The sequence below is a fragment of the Chiloscyllium punctatum genome, chromosome 5 (genome assembly GCF_047496795.1).
Source record: "Chiloscyllium punctatum isolate Juve2018m chromosome 5, sChiPun1.3, whole genome shotgun sequence".
In the NCBI taxonomy this organism is placed as follows: domain Eukaryota; kingdom Metazoa; phylum Chordata; class Chondrichthyes; order Orectolobiformes; family Hemiscylliidae; genus Chiloscyllium; species Chiloscyllium punctatum.
Genome location: NC_092743.1, coordinates 42,322,041 through 42,337,783, shown reverse-complemented (window position 1 = coordinate 42,337,783; position 15,743 = coordinate 42,322,041). Strand labels below are relative to the sequence as shown.

The 15,743-nt window shown below is 54.1% G+C and overlaps 3 non-coding genes across 3 annotated transcripts; 2 read left to right on the top strand and 1 right to left on the bottom strand.

Moving 5' to 3' along the window:
• The first annotated feature begins 5,079 nt into the window (after positions 1 to 5,079).
• Positions 5,080 to 5,152, top strand: trnaa-cgc (transfer RNA alanine (anticodon CGC)). Its single transcript has one exon. It is a non-coding gene; the product is annotated as a tRNA-Ala (tRNA).
• A 281-nt stretch (positions 5,153 to 5,433) lies between these two features.
• Positions 5,434 to 5,506, bottom strand: trnam-cau (transfer RNA methionine (anticodon CAU)). Its single transcript has one exon. It is a non-coding gene; the product is annotated as a tRNA-Met (tRNA).
• Positions 5,507 to 12,658: 7,152 nt separating this feature from the next.
• Positions 12,659 to 12,731, top strand: trnaa-agc (transfer RNA alanine (anticodon AGC)). Its single transcript has one exon. It is a non-coding gene; the product is annotated as a tRNA-Ala (tRNA).
• The last annotated feature ends 3,012 nt before the right edge of the window (positions 12,732 to 15,743 follow it).

Below are 15,743 nucleotides of genomic sequence, written 5' to 3'. Positions count from 1 at the left end.
AACATTCGGCAAAGCCTTTCACTTCTTTGTCTCGATGGCTCCGCTACTGGAGAGCCACGTCACAGCGCACTAAGATCCTTTGCTCAGCACTCCATGCAGGCAAGAAGGGAGGTGCTTCCGTTTACCAAAGAGCCTAAGAAAATGAGGGTTTGCTTAAGGAAAAGAAGGAAGCACTTGTCAGGTATAGACAGGATAGATCGAGTGAATCCGTACAAGAGTGTAAAGACAGTAGGGAAATCAGGAGGGTAAAAAGGGGACCTGAGATAGCTTTGGCAGATAGAGTTAAGGAAAATCCAAAGGGTTTTTGCAAATACATTATAAGGACAAAAGGGTGACTAGGGAGAGAATAGGGCCCCTCGGGGATCAGCACAGCGGCCTTTGTGTCGAGCCGCAGGAGAGGCTGGGCCGATACTAAACGAGTATTTTGCATCAGTGTTTACTGTGGAAAAGGATAGAATGTAGGGAGAAGTATAGAATATAGGGAAATGGATGGTGACATCTTGAAAATTGTCCACATTGCAGAGGAGGAATGCTGGATGCCTTGAAGCGCGTACAAGTGGATCAATGCCCAGGACCTGATCAGGTCTGGGGGAAGCTAAGGAAGTGATTGCTGGGCCCCTTGCTGAGATATTTGTATGGTTGATATAAAATCATGAGGCGTATAGATCGGATAAAGAGAGAAAGTCTTTTCCCTGGGGTGCGGGAGACCAGCACTAGAGGGCAGAGGTTTAGGGTGAGAGGGAAAAGATATGAAAGAGAACTAAGGGGCACCTTTTTCACACAGAGGGTGGTACGTGTATGGAATGAGCTGCCAGAGGAAGTGGCGGAGGCGAGTGCAATTGCAATATTTAAAAGGCATCTGGGTGGCTATATGAATAGGAAGGGTTTGGAGGGATATGGCCCGCGTGCCGGCAGGTACGACTAGATTGGGATGGGATATCTGGTCGGAAAGGTCCGACCGAAGGGTCTCTTTCCGTGACGTACATCTCTATGACTCTATGACTCCTTTCAAGCAAAGTTTTCCCGCGAAGCGGCGCTCTAAACTGCTCGACGACAACTTACTATGTCAACGTCCGGACGAAGGAGTCTTCCATTCCTGTCGGAAAACTGCCTGTGGACTTCTCTTCGTTTCCTCTTCATGAAATCTGGCCTGCACGGGGTGTGCCACTTCCACAGTTGCACAAGTTGAACAGCAACGCATCCGAGCAGGTCAGCACTTAGGAAAGGCCCTACCGGTCAGACAGGGCTCGCGGGTGCTGCTTCAGACGAGTGGCGGTTGCTCTTTGCATCTCGGCCTGCTTGGCGTGTATCTGAAAGCAGCACTTTGCGGAAGCTGACCACAGGGCTGCAGCTCACGAGGATGAAGGAGAAGCCCTCTTTTTTCGTCTGGTAACAGCCCCAAGTGTTCTCTTTCTCCAAAATACACCTTCTTCTTCTTCAGAGAAGTCTGCCTGTTGGTGTGCTGTGACGTCTGCAGTTGCAAACCACGAGCAGCAGGGAGCCCTCTGGAGGAACACAACTTTTTTTTTATTTCAAAAATATACTTTATTCATAAATGATTTGATGGTCTGTACATTGGATCATGCCATACATATGTCCATATTTACAAACACAGATTCGACTTTATTCTTGTCCTTTACAATCCTGTGCATTTTTTCAATCTTGTATATATACATATATTTGGCTGAGGCATCAGCAGAGCCCAAAAAAACGTCTGTATGGGCCCCCTGTTCTTCTTTCGGCAGGCCGATCTTACACAGTGGTCTTTCCCCACCGCGCCTTGGCGGCAGCTGCCCCAAGCTTCAGCGCGTCCCTCAACACGTAGTCTTGGACCTTGGAATGTGCCAGTCTGCAACACTCGGTCGGGGTCAACTCCTTCAGCTGGAAGATCAACAGGTTTCGGACCGCCCAGAGAGCGTCCTTCACCGAGTTGATGATCCTCCAGGCGCAGTTAATGTTCGTCTCGGTGTGAGTCCCGGGGAACAGGCCGTAGAGCACGGAGTCCCGCGTCACGGCGCTGCTCGGGACGAACCTCGACAAGCACCACTGCATTCCTCTCCAGACTTCCTCTGCATAGGCACATTCCAGAAGGAGGTGTGTGACAGTCTCGTCCCCCCCGCAGCCACTTCGAGGGCAGCGTGCGGTGCGGCAGAGAGTCCGGGCGTGCATAAAGGATCTCACAGGCAGAGCCCTTCTCACCACCAGCCAAGCCACGTCTTGGTGCTTGTTGGAAAGTTCTGGCGATGAGGCATTCTGCCAAATGGCTTTGACAGTCTGCTCAGGGAACCGCTCGACAGGATCCGCCCTCTCCTTTTCCCGAAGGGTCTCAAGGACGCTACGTGCTGACCACTTCCTGATGGACTTGTGGTCAAAGGTGTTTTTCCTCATAAATATCTCCACGAAGGACAGGTGATACGGAACGGTCCAACTACTCGGAGCGTTCCGCGGCAGCGAGGCCAGGCCCATCCTTCGCAACACCGGGGACAGGTAGAACCTCAGTACGTAGTGACACTTGGTGTTTGCGTACCGGGGATCCACGCACAGCTTGATGCAGCCACACACAAAGGTGGCCATCAGGGTGAGGGTGGCATTGGGCGTGTTTTTTCCCCCATTGCACCGGTCTTTGTACATTGAGACTCTTCGGACCCGGTCCATCTTTGATCTCCAAATGAATTGGAAGATGGCCCGGGTGACTGCGGCGGCACAGGTCCTGGGGATAGGCCAGACCTGTGCCACATATAGCAATACTGAGAGTACCTCACACCTGATGACCAGGTTTTTTCCCGCGATGGAGAGCGACCGTTGCCCCCATCTGCCTAGTTTCTGTCTCATCTTCCTGATCCGCTCCTCCCAGGTCTTGGCGCATGCCCCAGCCCCCCCGAACCAAATACCCAGCACCTTCAGGTGGTCAGTCCTGACGGTGAAGGGGATAGAGGATTGGTCGGCCCAGTTCCCGAAGAGCATGGCCTCGCTCTTGCCTCGGTCTACCTTGGCCCCCGAGGCCCGTTCGAACTGGTCGCAGATGCACACGAGTCTGTGCACGGACAGCGGATCCGAGCAGAAAACAGCGACGTCATCCACGTACAGGGAGGCCTTAACCTGCAGGCCCCCGCTGCCAGGAATAGTCACCCCCCTCAGGCTCGCATCCTTCCTGATGGATTCGGCAAATGGCTCTATGCAACACACAAACAAGGCGGGTGAGAGGGGGCATCCCTGCCTGACTCCAGATCTTACAGGGAAGCTATCTGATTCCCACCCATTGATTGAGACTGCACTGGCAATGTTGGTGTAGAGCAGTCTGATCCAATTTCCGATTCCCTCCCCAAAGCCCATTTTGGAGAGGACATCCCTCATATATGTATGCGATATCCTGTCAAAGGCTTTCTCCTGGTCCAGGCTGATGAGGCAGGTGTCCACCCCCCTGTCCTGCACGTAGGCGATCGTATCCCTGAGGAGTGCGAGACTCTCAGAGATCTTCCTGCCCGGTACAGCACAGGTTTGGTCCGGGTGGATCACCGATCCCAGAGCAGACCTGACCCGGTTGGCGATGACCTTTGACAGGATTTTGTAGTCTGCATTTAACAGTGAGATCGGTCTCCAATTTCTAATTTCCTCCCTCTCCCCCTTCCGCTTGTAGACGAGGGTGATGATGCCTTTCCTCATGGATTCACTCATGGTACCTGCCCGGAGCATACTGACATACACCTCCAGCAGGTCCTGGCCGATCAAGTCCCAAAGAGCGGAATAAACCTCGACCGGTAAGCCGTCGCTTCCGGGAGTTTTATTCTTTTCGAAGGACTCGAGGGCCTTGGTCAGTTCATCCAGAGATAGCGGCTGGTCCAGCCTCTCTCGTGTTCCGTCATCTAGGACCTCCGTGATAGAGGACAGGAACGACTGGGAGGCCGCGCTGTCGGTCGGCTTCGAGTCATACAGGCTGGCGTAGAAGGATTTGCTGATCCTCATGACGTCAGCCTGAGATGACGTTACCGAGCCATCTTCTTTCTTCAGGCTGCTGAGCACGGAGCTCTCTTTGTGCACCTTCTGGAAGAAGAAACGTGAGCACGTCTCGTCCTGCTCCACCGAGCGGACCCTGGACCGGAAGATTATCCTGGAGGCCTCAGAGGCAAAGAGCGAGGCTTGCTGGCCCTTCACCTCCTTGAGGTCCTCCGTGACATCCACCCCCATCGTCTGCAGCAGGAGCAGGTTCTGCATACTTTCCTGGAGCTGGGACAGTTTTCCCCGCCTCTCTCTCGCCTCCTGGACACCTTTGAGGATAAAGAACCTCTTGATGTTCCCTTTTACCGTTTCCCACCAGTCCGCTGGAGACTCAAAGAGGGGCTTCACGGTTCTCCAACCTGCGTAATCCCTCTTGAGCTCTTCGATGTTTCCCGGGGTCAACAGCTTAGTGTTCAGTTTCCACGTTCCCTTGCCCGCCCGCTGTTCGTCCTGTAGGTGACAGTCGGCCAGCAGGAGGCAGTGGTCAGAGAAGAACACCGGCTTGACGTCGGTGGATCTGACCGAGAGCGTTCGGGACACAAACAGGTAATCTATCCTTGAGCGGATAGACCCGTCTGCCCGTGACCAGGTGTATCTACGCTGCGCTCCGTCTGCAGGGGCGCTGAAGACGTCGTGCAGCTTGGCGTCTTTGACCGTTTCCATCAGGGCCCTGGACGTAGCGTCCGGTTTACTGTCCCCCCCACCGGATCGTCCATCAGCATCAATGATGCAGTTGAAGTCTCCGGCCAGATCCACGCAGTCAGTCAGCACTCACTTGAACGTGTCGCAAGTCTCCAATCAGTCAGACAGTGCTCTCGAGTGCTACCTCACACTTGTTGTGACTGCTGGCGCCGATCGGTTCGTTTGGATTCTGGAATCTCAGAGCGTCTCGCTGGCGATTCTTTCGGCGGCACTGTGTTTTCCAGAAGACTTCGCGCACGTGCTGCTGCTGCTGCTCGGATGTGTCGATAGTCGCGTCGCGTTGTTCGGTTGAATACAGCGTGCAATCTCGAGAGGAAATCGCCTGCTGCTCTCAGCTCATCGTTCCGAAGCACCATGGGGGCTAAGCAAGTGCACATGGTAGGGGAATTAGCTCAAATGGTAGAGCGCTCGCTTCGCATGCGAGAGGTAGTGGGATCGATGCCCACATTCTCCACGGTGCTTTTCCTGGGGACACGCTTGAGACGCAAGCAGTGTGACCCTCGCGTGAACCCTGCGTGTGGCTCCAGTCTTTGCTGCTGCACAGATAGCACGATGGTGAGTTCACAAAATGCTGTGCAGAATAAAAAGTTGAGCACATGTCGCCCAGATGTTAAACCTTCCAGCAACGCGTTTGCTCTGGTGTGGTCAGTTCAAATCAGGCGTGAAGCCGTCCAAAGCAATTATTATTGCCCGCGGAGAGAAAGAAAACACATCCGGTGACAAAGGCCACAGTCTTGCCTTCTCTGAGGATTGAACTCAGGACCTTCAGATTATGAGACTGACGCGCTGCCTACTGCGCTAAGAAGGCCAGCCGACAGCCGAGGCTCATACCGCGTGCCCAAATAGGCCGGTTTTCAAGGTGCCGCGAGCCACAGAGCAACCCTCGTCAGAAAGCTGCAGCTCCAGTGAGGCCAGGATATCGGCTTTCAATCCACAATCACGCACGTCGCCCGTTACATGCTGGGCTCTGGCCCGTGCAGAGACACGGCCCACTCGCGGTACCGCAGAGCCGTGGCGTCAGGAGCTCGGCAAAGCCCGGTATGTCTTGCGCTTGGCAGGCAACATTCGGCAAAGCCTTTCACTTCTTTGTCTCGATGGCTCCGCTACTGGAGAGCCACGTCACAGCGCACTAAGATCCTTTGCTCAGCACTCCATGCAGGCAAGAAGGGAGGTGCTTCCGTTTACCAAAGAGCCTAAGAAAATGAGGGTTTGCTTAAGGAAAAGAAGGAAGCACTTGTCAGGTATAGACAGGATAGATCGAGTGAATCCGTACAAGAGTGTAAAGACAGTAGGGAAATCAGGAGGGTAAAAAGGGGACCTGAGATAGCTTTGGCAGATAGAGTTAAGGAAAATCCAAAGGGTTTTTGCAAATACATTATAAGGACAAAAGGGTGACTAGGGAGAGAATAGGGCCCCTCGGGGATCAGCACAGCGGCCTTTGTGTCGAGCCGCAGGAGAGGCTGGGCCGATACTAAACGAGTATTTTGCATCAGTGTTTACTGTGGAAAAGGATAGAATGTAGGGAGAAGTATAGAATATAGGGAAATGGATGGTGACATCTTGAAAATTGTCCACATTGCAGAGGAGGAATGCTGGATGCCTTGAAGCGCGTACAAGTGGATCAATGCCCAGGACCTGATCAGGTCTGGGGGAAGCTAAGGAAGTGATTGCTGGGCCCCTTGCTGAGATATTTGTATGGTTGATATAAAATCATGAGGCGTATAGATCGGATAAAGAGAGAAAGTCTTTTCCCTGGGGTGCGGGAGACCAGCACTAGAGGGCAGAGGTTTAGGGTGAGAGGGAAAAGATATGAAAGAGAACTAAGGGGCACCTTTTTCACACAGAGGGTGGTACGTGTATGGAATGAGCTGCCAGAGGAAGTGGCGGAGGCGAGTGCAATTGCAATATTTAAAAGGCATCTGGGTGGCTATATGAATAGGAAGGGTTTGGAGGGATATGGCCCGCGTGCCGGCAGGTACGACTAGATTGGGATGGGATATCTGGTCGGAAAGGTCCGACCGAAGGGTCTCTTTCCGTGACGTACATCTCTATGACTCTATGACTCCTTTCAAGCAAAGTTTTCCCGCGAAGCGGCGCTCTAAACTGCTCGATGACAACTTACTATGTCAACGTCCGGACGAAGGAGTCTTCCATTCCTGTCGGAAAACTGCCTGTGGACTTCTCTTCGTTTCCTCTTCATGAAATCTGGCCTGCACGGGGTGTGCCACTTCCACAGTTGCACAAGTTGAACAGCAACGCATCCGAGCAGGTCAGCACTTAGGAAAGGCCCTACCGGTCAGACAGGGCTCGCGGGTGCTGCTTCAGACGAGTGGCGGTTGCTCTTTGCATCTCGGCCTGCTTGGCGTGTATCTGAAAGCAGCACTTTGCGGAAGCTGACCGCAGGGCTGCAGCTCACGAGGATGAAGGAGAAGCCCTCTTTTTTCGTCTGGTAACAGCCCCAAGTGTTCTCTTTCTCCAAAATACACCTTCTTCTTCTTCAGAGAAGTCTGCCTGTTGGTGTGCTGTGACGTCTGCAGTTGCAAACCACGAGCAGCAGGGAGCCCTCTGGAGGAACACAACTTTTTTTTTATTTCAAAAATATACTTTATTCATAAATGATTTGATGGTCTGTACATTGGATCATGCCATACATATGTCCATATTTACAAACACAGATTCGACTTTATTCTTGTCCTTTACAATCCTGTGCATTTTTTCAATCTTGTATATATACATATATTTGGCTGAGGCATCAGCAGAGCCCAAAAAAACGTCTGTATGGGCCCCCTGTTCTTCTTTCGGCAGGCCGATCTTACACAGTGGTCTTTCCCCACCGCGCCTTGGCGGCAGCTGCCCCAAGCTTCAGCGCGTCCCTCAACACGTAGTCTTGGACCTTGGAATGTGCCAGTCTGCAACACTCGGTCGGGGTCAACTCCTTCAGCTGGAAGATCAACAGGTTTCGGACCGCCCAGAGAGCGTCCTTCACCGAGTTGATGATCCTCCAGGCGCAGTTAATGTTCGTCTCGGTGTGAGTCCCGGGGAACAGGCCGTAGAGCACGGAGTCCCGCGTCACGGCGCTGCTCGGGACGAACCTCGACAAGCACCACTGCATTCCTCTCCAGACTTCCTCTGCATAGGCACATTCCAGAAGGAGGTGTGTGACAGTCTCGTCCCCCCCGCAGCCACTTCGAGGGCAGCGTGCGGTGCGGCAGAGAGTCCGGGCGTGCATAAAGGATCTCACAGGCAGAGCCCTTCTCACCACCAGCCAAGCCACGTCTTGGTGCTTGTTGGAAAGTTCTGGCGATGAGGCATTCTGCCAAATGGCTTTGACAGTCTGCTCAGGGAACCGCTCGACAGGATCCGCCCTCTCCTTTTCCCGAAGGGTCTCAAGGACGCTACGTGCTGACCACTTCCTGATGGACTTGTGGTCAAAGGTGTTTTTCCTCATAAATATCTCCACGAAGGACAGGTGATACGGAACGGTCCAACTACTCGGAGCGTTCCGCGGCAGCGAGGCCAGGCCCATCCTTCGCAACACCGGGGACAGGTAGAACCTCAGTACGTAGTGACACTTGGTGTTTGCGTACCGGGGATCCACGCACAGCTTGATGCAGCCACACACAAAGGTGGCCATCAGGGTGAGGGTGGCATTGGGCGTGTTTTTTCCCCCATTGCACCGGTCTTTGTACATTGAGACTCTTCGGACCCGGTCCATCTTTGATCTCCAAATGAATTGGAAGATGGCCCGGGTGACTGCGGCGGCACAGGTCCTGGGGATAGGCCAGACCTGTGCCACATATAGCAATACTGAGAGTACCTCACACCTGATGACCAGGTTTTTTCCCGCGATGGAGAGCGACCGTTGCCCCCATCTGCCTAGTTTCTGTCTCATCTTCCTGATCCGCTCCTCCCAGGTCTTGGCGCATGCCCCAGCCCCCCCGAACCAAATACCCAGCACCTTCAGGTGGTCAGTCCTGACGGTGAAGGGGATAGAGGATTGGTCGGCCCAGTTCCCGAAGAGCATGGCCTCGCTCTTGCCTCGGTCTACCTTGGCCCCCGAGGCCCGTTCGAACTGGTCGCAGATGCACACGAGTCTGTGCACGGACAGCGGATCAGAGCAGAAAACAGCGACGTCATCCACGTACAGGGAGGCCTTAACCTGCAGGCCCCCGCTGCCAGGAATAGTCACCCCCCTCAGGCTCGCATCCTTCCTGATGGATTCGGCAAATGGCTCTATGCAACACACAAACAAGGCGGGTGAGAGGGGGCATCCCTGCCTGACTCCAGATCTTACAGGGAAGCTATCTGATTCCCACCCATTGATTGAGACTGCACTGACAATGTTGGTGTAGAGCAGTCTGATCCAATTTCCGATTCCCTCCCCAAAGCCCATTTTGGAGAGGACATCCCTCATATATGTATGCGATATCCTGTCAAAGGCTTTCTCCTGGTCCAGGCTGATGAGGCAGGTGTCCACCCCCCTGTCCTGCACGTAGGCGATCGTATCCCTGAGGAGTGCGAGACTCTCAGAGATCTTCCTGCCCGGTACAGCACAGGTTTGGTCCGGGTGGATCACCGATCCCAGAGCAGACCTGACCCGGTTGGCGATGACCTTTGACAGGATTTTGTAGTCTGCATTTAACAGTGAGATCGGTCTCCAATTTCTAATTTCCTCCCTCTCCCCCTTCCGCTTGTAGACGAGGGTGATGATGCCTTTCCTCATGGATTCACTCATGGTACCTGCCCGGAGCATACTGACATACACCTCCAGCAGGTCCTGGCCGATCAAGTCCCAAAGAGCGGAATAAACCTCGACCGGTAAGCCGTCGCTTCCGGGAGTTTTATTCTTTTCGAAGGACTCGAGGGCCTTGGTCAGTTCATCCAGAGATAGCGGCTGGTCCAGCCTCTCTCGTGTTCCGTCATCTAGGACCTCCGTGATAGAGGACAGGAACGACTGGGAGGCCGCGCTGTCGGTCGGCTTCGAGTCATACAGGCTGGCGTAGAAGGATTTGCTGATCCTCATGACGTCAGCCTGAGATGACGTTACCGAGCCATCTTCTTTCTTCAGGCTGCTGAGCACGGAGCTCTCTTTGTGCACCTTCTGGAAGAAGAAACGTGAGCACGTCTCGTCCTGCTCCACCGAGCGGACCCTGGACCGGAAGATTATCCTGGAGGCCTCAGAGGCAAAGAGCGAGGCTTGCTGGCCCTTCACCTCCTTGAGGTCCTCCGTGACATCCACCCCCATCGTCTGCAGCAGGAGCAGGTTCTGCATACTTTCCTGGAGCTGGGACAGTTTTCCCCGCCTCTCTCTCGCCTCCTGGACACCTTTGAGGATAAAGAACCTCTTGATGTTCCCTTTTACCGTTTCCCACCAGTCCGCTGGAGACTCAAAGAGGGGCTTCACGGTTCTCCAACCTGCGTAATCCCTCTTGAGCTCTTCGATGTTTCCCGGGGTCAACAGCTTAGTGTTCAGTTTCCACATTCCCTTGCCCGCCCGCTGTTCGTCCTGTAGGTGACAGTCGGCCAGCAGGAGGCAGTGGTCAGAGAAGAACACCGGCTTGACGTCGGTGGATCTGACCGAGAGCGTTCGGGACACAAACAGGTAATCTATCCTTGAGCGGATAGACCCGTCTGCCCGTGACCAGGTGTATCTACGCTGCGCTCCGTCTGCAGGGGCGCTGAAGACGTCGTGCAGCTTGGCGTCTTTGACCGTTTCCATCAGGGCCCTGGACGTAGCGTCCGGTTTACTGTCCCCCCCGCCGGATCGTCCATCAGCATCAATGATGCAGTTGAAGTCTCCGGCCAGAATGACCGGCCTGGACGTAGCCAGCAGCAGTGGAAGCTGTTGCAGGACGGCCAACCGTTCACTCTTACCCACTGGGGCGTACACGTTGATTAGTCTCACGGGAGCGTTTCTGTATTTGACGTCCACGACGAGGAGGCGCCCGCCCACCACCTCCTTAACCTCGGAGATGGTGAAGTTGCCTCCCCGCAACAGGATACCCAGGCCGGAGGCGCGGCTATCGTTGCCCCCCGACCACACTGACGGCCCGTGGGCCCACAAGCTCGACCATCTCCTGTAACTGCTGAGGTGCGGTATCCCGCACTCCTGCAGAAACAGGACATCGGCTTTGACGTTGGCCAGGAAGGCCAGCGTTGAAACACATCGCGTAGCCGCTTTAATGCTACGCACATTTATGCTGGCAATTTTAAACCCCATTTTAACAGTTTGCGGGGTTACCAGTGTCCATTTTCTTCTGGTCTTGCTCCAGTGGGGTAGCTGCGTGCATCCCCGTGGTGACAGCAAACTGCTGGACCTTCCCAGGGCTGAGGTAGTTGTCCGGCTCCACGCTGGAGTCATTTCCCCGCTCTGGTGTCATCGTGTCAGACCCAGGGTCCGCATCGCCCCGTTCTCCATCTGACATCAGGGCTGTCACTGGGACGCTGCTCCCAGTTCCCTGGAGCTGTGGGCCGGTGGGTACCCCTTGGTTCTCACCGGGTAGGGGGAGGCCTTCACGCATCCCCTCAGAGGGATCGTCTTTTCCTTCTTGGGCGGTGTTGCCCTCCTTTCTCCCCACGGCGCTCTGCCTCTTCCTCCGGAGGCGACCCTTCTTGCGCCCGTCCTCACCCTCGGAGGAGCTGCCTGTATCCTCCTCTTGGAGGTGTCTCTTCCCCCTTCGCTTGGTGGCTTTGGGGCCCTCGAGAGGTTTCCTTTTCCTGTTTTTAACGATAATCCACTGCTCTGCCTCCTTTGATCCCTCCTCTTCCATTTCCTCCATCTGTCTTGCAGGAGCTTGGGTCGGCTGCTGCATCTCCCCGCTGTCTGCTGCCTGCTCCTCTACAACTTTCCCTTCCTTCTGGGTGCCTCCAGGCACCGTTCCTTTGCTGATTCGCGGTACCTTGTTAGACTTTGTCGGTCCGCGGCTCGTGTTGCCACCTCCGGCCATCTGTGCGTAGGTGGCGGCTCCTCGTCTTGGGCAGGCCTTGTACATGTGGCCCGCCTCCCCGCACAGGTTGCAGCTCTTTTCCTCCCGACAGTCCTTTGTCAAGTGACCCTCCTGTTTGCAGTTCCTGCAGATGGTCACTTTGCAATCCACCGCCACGTGTCCCGACTTCCCGCAGGTTCGGCACACTTTGGGCTGCCCTGCATATGTCAGGTAGCCTCTGCTCCCTCCGATTGCGAAGCTCGAGGGTGGGTGGAGGATGTTCCCACTGTCATCGGCCCTCAGAGTTACCTTGACCTGCCTCTTACTGGTCCAGATCCCAAAGGGGTCGATCACATCGGTGGCTTCTCCCTCGACTTGGACGTACCTTCCCAGGAAGGTCAGGACATCAGCCGCTGGAACGTAGGGGTTGTACATATGGATTGTAACAACCCGGTTCCTCTGTGCAGGAAGCACACACAATGGCGTCGCCGACAAGATGGAGAACAGCGGCTCCCCTTCCTTCTCCTTGAAGACCTTCAGGAGCTGTTCGCACAGCTTCGCGCTTCTGAAGGTCACATCGAAGTAGCCTGCCCCAGGGAAATCCTGCAGGCAGTACACGTCTGCGGCTGCAAGGCCACAACACTCCAGCAGAACTTTCTTCACAAACACCGTCCGATCCACCGGTCCCTCTGGAGGAACACAACATCCACGCAGTCAGTCAGCACTCACTTGAACGTGTCGCAAGTCTCCAATCAGTCAGACAGCGCTCTCGAGTGCTACCTCACACTTGTTGTGACTGCTGGCGCCGATCGGTTCGTTTGGATTCTGGAATCTCAGAGCGTCTCGCTGGCGATTCTTTCGGCGGCACTGTGTTTTCCAGAAGACTTCGCGCACGTGCTGCTGCTGCTCGGATGTGTCGATAGTCGCGTCGCGTTGTTCGGTTGAATACAGCGTGCAATCTCGAGAGGAAATCGCCTGCTGCTCTCAGCTCATCGTTCCGAAGCACCATGGGGGCTAAGCAAGTGCACATTGTAGGGGAATTAGCTCAAATGGTAGAGCGCTCGCTTAGCATGCGAGAGGTAGTGGGATCGATGCCCACATTCTCCACAGTGCTTTTCCTGGGGACACGCTTGAGACGCAAGCAGTGTGACCCTCGCGTGAACCCTGCGTGTGGCTCCAGTCTTTGCTGCTGCACAGATAGCACGATGGTGAGTTCACAAAATGCTGTGCAGAAAAAAAAGTTGAGCACGTGTCGCCCAGATGTTAAACCTTCCAGCAACGCGTTTGCTCTGGTGTGGTCAGTTCAAATCAGGCGTGAAGCCGTCCAAAGCAATTATTATTGCCCGCGGAGAGAAAGAAAACACGTCCGGTGACAAAGGCCACAGTCTTGCCTTCTCTGAGGATTGAACTCAGGACCTTCAGATTATGAGACTGACGCGCTGCCTACTGCTAAGAAGGCCAGCCGACAGCTGAGGCTCATACCGCGTGCCCAAATAGGCCTGTTTTCAAGGTGCCGCGAGCCACAGAGCAACCCTCGTCAGAAAGCTGCAGCTCCAGTGAGGCCAGGATATCGGCTTTCAATCCACAATCACGCACCTCGCCCGTTACATGCTGGGCTCTGGCCCGTGCAGAGACACGGCCCACTCGCGGTACCGCAGAGCCGTGGCGTCAGGAGCTCGGCAAAGCCCGGTATGTCTTGCGCTTGGCAGGCAACATTCGGCAAAGCCTTTCACTTCTTTGTCTCGATGGCTCCGCTACTGGAGAGCCACGTCACAGTGCACTAAGATCCTTTGCTCAGCACTCCATGCAGGCAAGAAGGGAGGTGCTTCCGTTTACCAAAGAGCCTAAGAAAATGAGGGTTTGCTTAAGGAAAAGAAGGAAGCACTTGTCAGGTATAGACAGGATAGATCGAGTGAATCCGTACAAGAGTGTAAAGACAGTAGGGAAATCAGGAGGGTAAAAAGGGGACCTGAGATAGCTTTGGCAGATAGAGTTAAGGAAAATCCAAAGGGTTTTTGCAAATACATTATAAGGACAAAAGGGTGACTAGGGAGAGAATAGGGCCCCTCGGGGATCAGCACAGCGGCCTTTGTGTCGAGCCGCAGGAGAGGCTGGGCCGATACTAAACGAGTATTTTGCATCAGTGTTTACTGTGGAAAAGGATAGAATGTAGGGAGAAGTATAGAATATAGGGAAATGGATGGTGACATCTTGAAAATTGTCCACATTGCAGAGGAGGAATGCTGGATGCCTTGAAGCGCGTACAAGTGGATCAATGCCCAGGACCTGATCAGGTCTGGGGGAAGCTAAGGAAGTGATTGCTGGGCCCCTTGCTGAGATATTTGTATGGTTGATATAAAATCATGAGGCGTATAGATCGGATAAAGAGAGAAAGTCTTTTCCCTGGGGTGCGGGAGACCAGCACTAGAGGGCAGAGGTTTAGGGTGAGAGGGAAAAGATATGAAAGAGAACTAAGGGGCACCTTTTTCACACAGAGGGTGGTACGTGTATGGAATGAGCTGCCAGAGGAAGTGGCGGAGGCGAGTGCAATTGCAATATTTAAAAGGCATCTGGGTGGCTATATGAATAGGAAGGGTTTGGAGGGATATGGCCCGCGTGCCGGCAGGTACGACTAGATTGGGATGGGATATCTGGTCGGAAAGGTCCGACCGAAGGGTCTCTTTCCGTGACGTACATCTCTATGACTCTATGACTCCTTTCAAGCAAAGTTTTCCCGCGAAGCGGCGCTCTAAACTGCTCGATGACAACTTACTATGTCAACGTCCGGACGAAGGAGTCTTCCATTCCTGTCGGAAAACTGCCTGTGGACTTCTCTTCGTTTCCTCTTCATGAAATCTGGCCTGCACGGGGTGTGCCACTTCCACAGTTGCACAAGTTGAACAGCAACGCATCCGAGCAGGTCAGCACTTAGGAAAGGCCCTACCGGTCAGACAGGGCTCGCGGGTGCTGCTTCAGACGAGTGGCGGTTGCTCTTTGCATCTCGGCCTGCTTGGCGTGTATCTGAAAGCAGCACTTTGCGGAAGCTGACCGCAGGGCTGCAGCTCACGAGGATGAAGGAGAAGCCCTCTTTTTTCGTCTGGTAACAGCCCCAAGTGTTCTCTTTCTCCAAAATACACCTTCTTCTTCTTCAGAGAAGTCTGCCTGTTGGTGTGCTGTGATGTCTGCAGTTGCAAACCACGAGCAGCAGGGAGCCCTCTGGAGGAACTTTTTTAATTTCAAAATATACTTTATTCATAAATGATTTGATGGTCTGTACATTGGATCATGCCATACATATGTCCATATTTACAAACACAGATTCGACTTTATTCTTGTCCTTTACAATCCTGTGCATTTTTTCAATCTTGTATATATACATATATTTAGCTGAGGCATCAGCAGAGCCCAAAAAAACGTCTGTATGGGCCCCCTGTTCTTCTTTCGGCAGGCCGATCTTACACAGTGGTCTTTCCCCACCGCGCCTTGGCGGCAGCTGCCCCAAGCTTCAGCGCGTCCCTCAACACGTAGTCTTGGACCTTGGAATGTGCCAGTCTGCAACACTCGGTCGGGGTCAACTCCTTCAGCTGGAAGATCAACAGGTTTCGGACCGCCCAGAGAGCGTCCTTCACCGAGTTGATGATCCTCCAGGCGCAGTTAATGTTCGTCTCGGTGTGAGTCCCGGGGAACAGGCCGTAGAGCACGGAGTCCCGCGTCACGGGGCTGCTCGGGACGAACCTCGACAAGCACCACTGCATTCCTCTCCAGACTTCCTCTGCATAGGCACATTCCAGAAGGAGGTGTGTGACAGTCTCGTCCCCCCCGCAGCCACTTCGAGGGCAGCGTGCGGTGCGGCAGAGAGTCCGGGCGTGCATAAAGGATCTCACAGGCAGAGCCCTTCTCACCACCAGCCAAGCCACGTCTTGGTGCTTGTTGGAAAGTTCTGGCGATGAGGCATTCTGCCAAATGGCTTTGACAGTCTGCTCAGGGAACCGCTCGACAGGATCCGCCCTCTCCTTTTCCCGAAGGGTCTCAAGGACGCTACGTGCTGACCACTTCCTGATGGACTTGTGGTCAAAGGTGTTTTTCCTCATAAATATCTCCACGAAGGACAGGTGATAC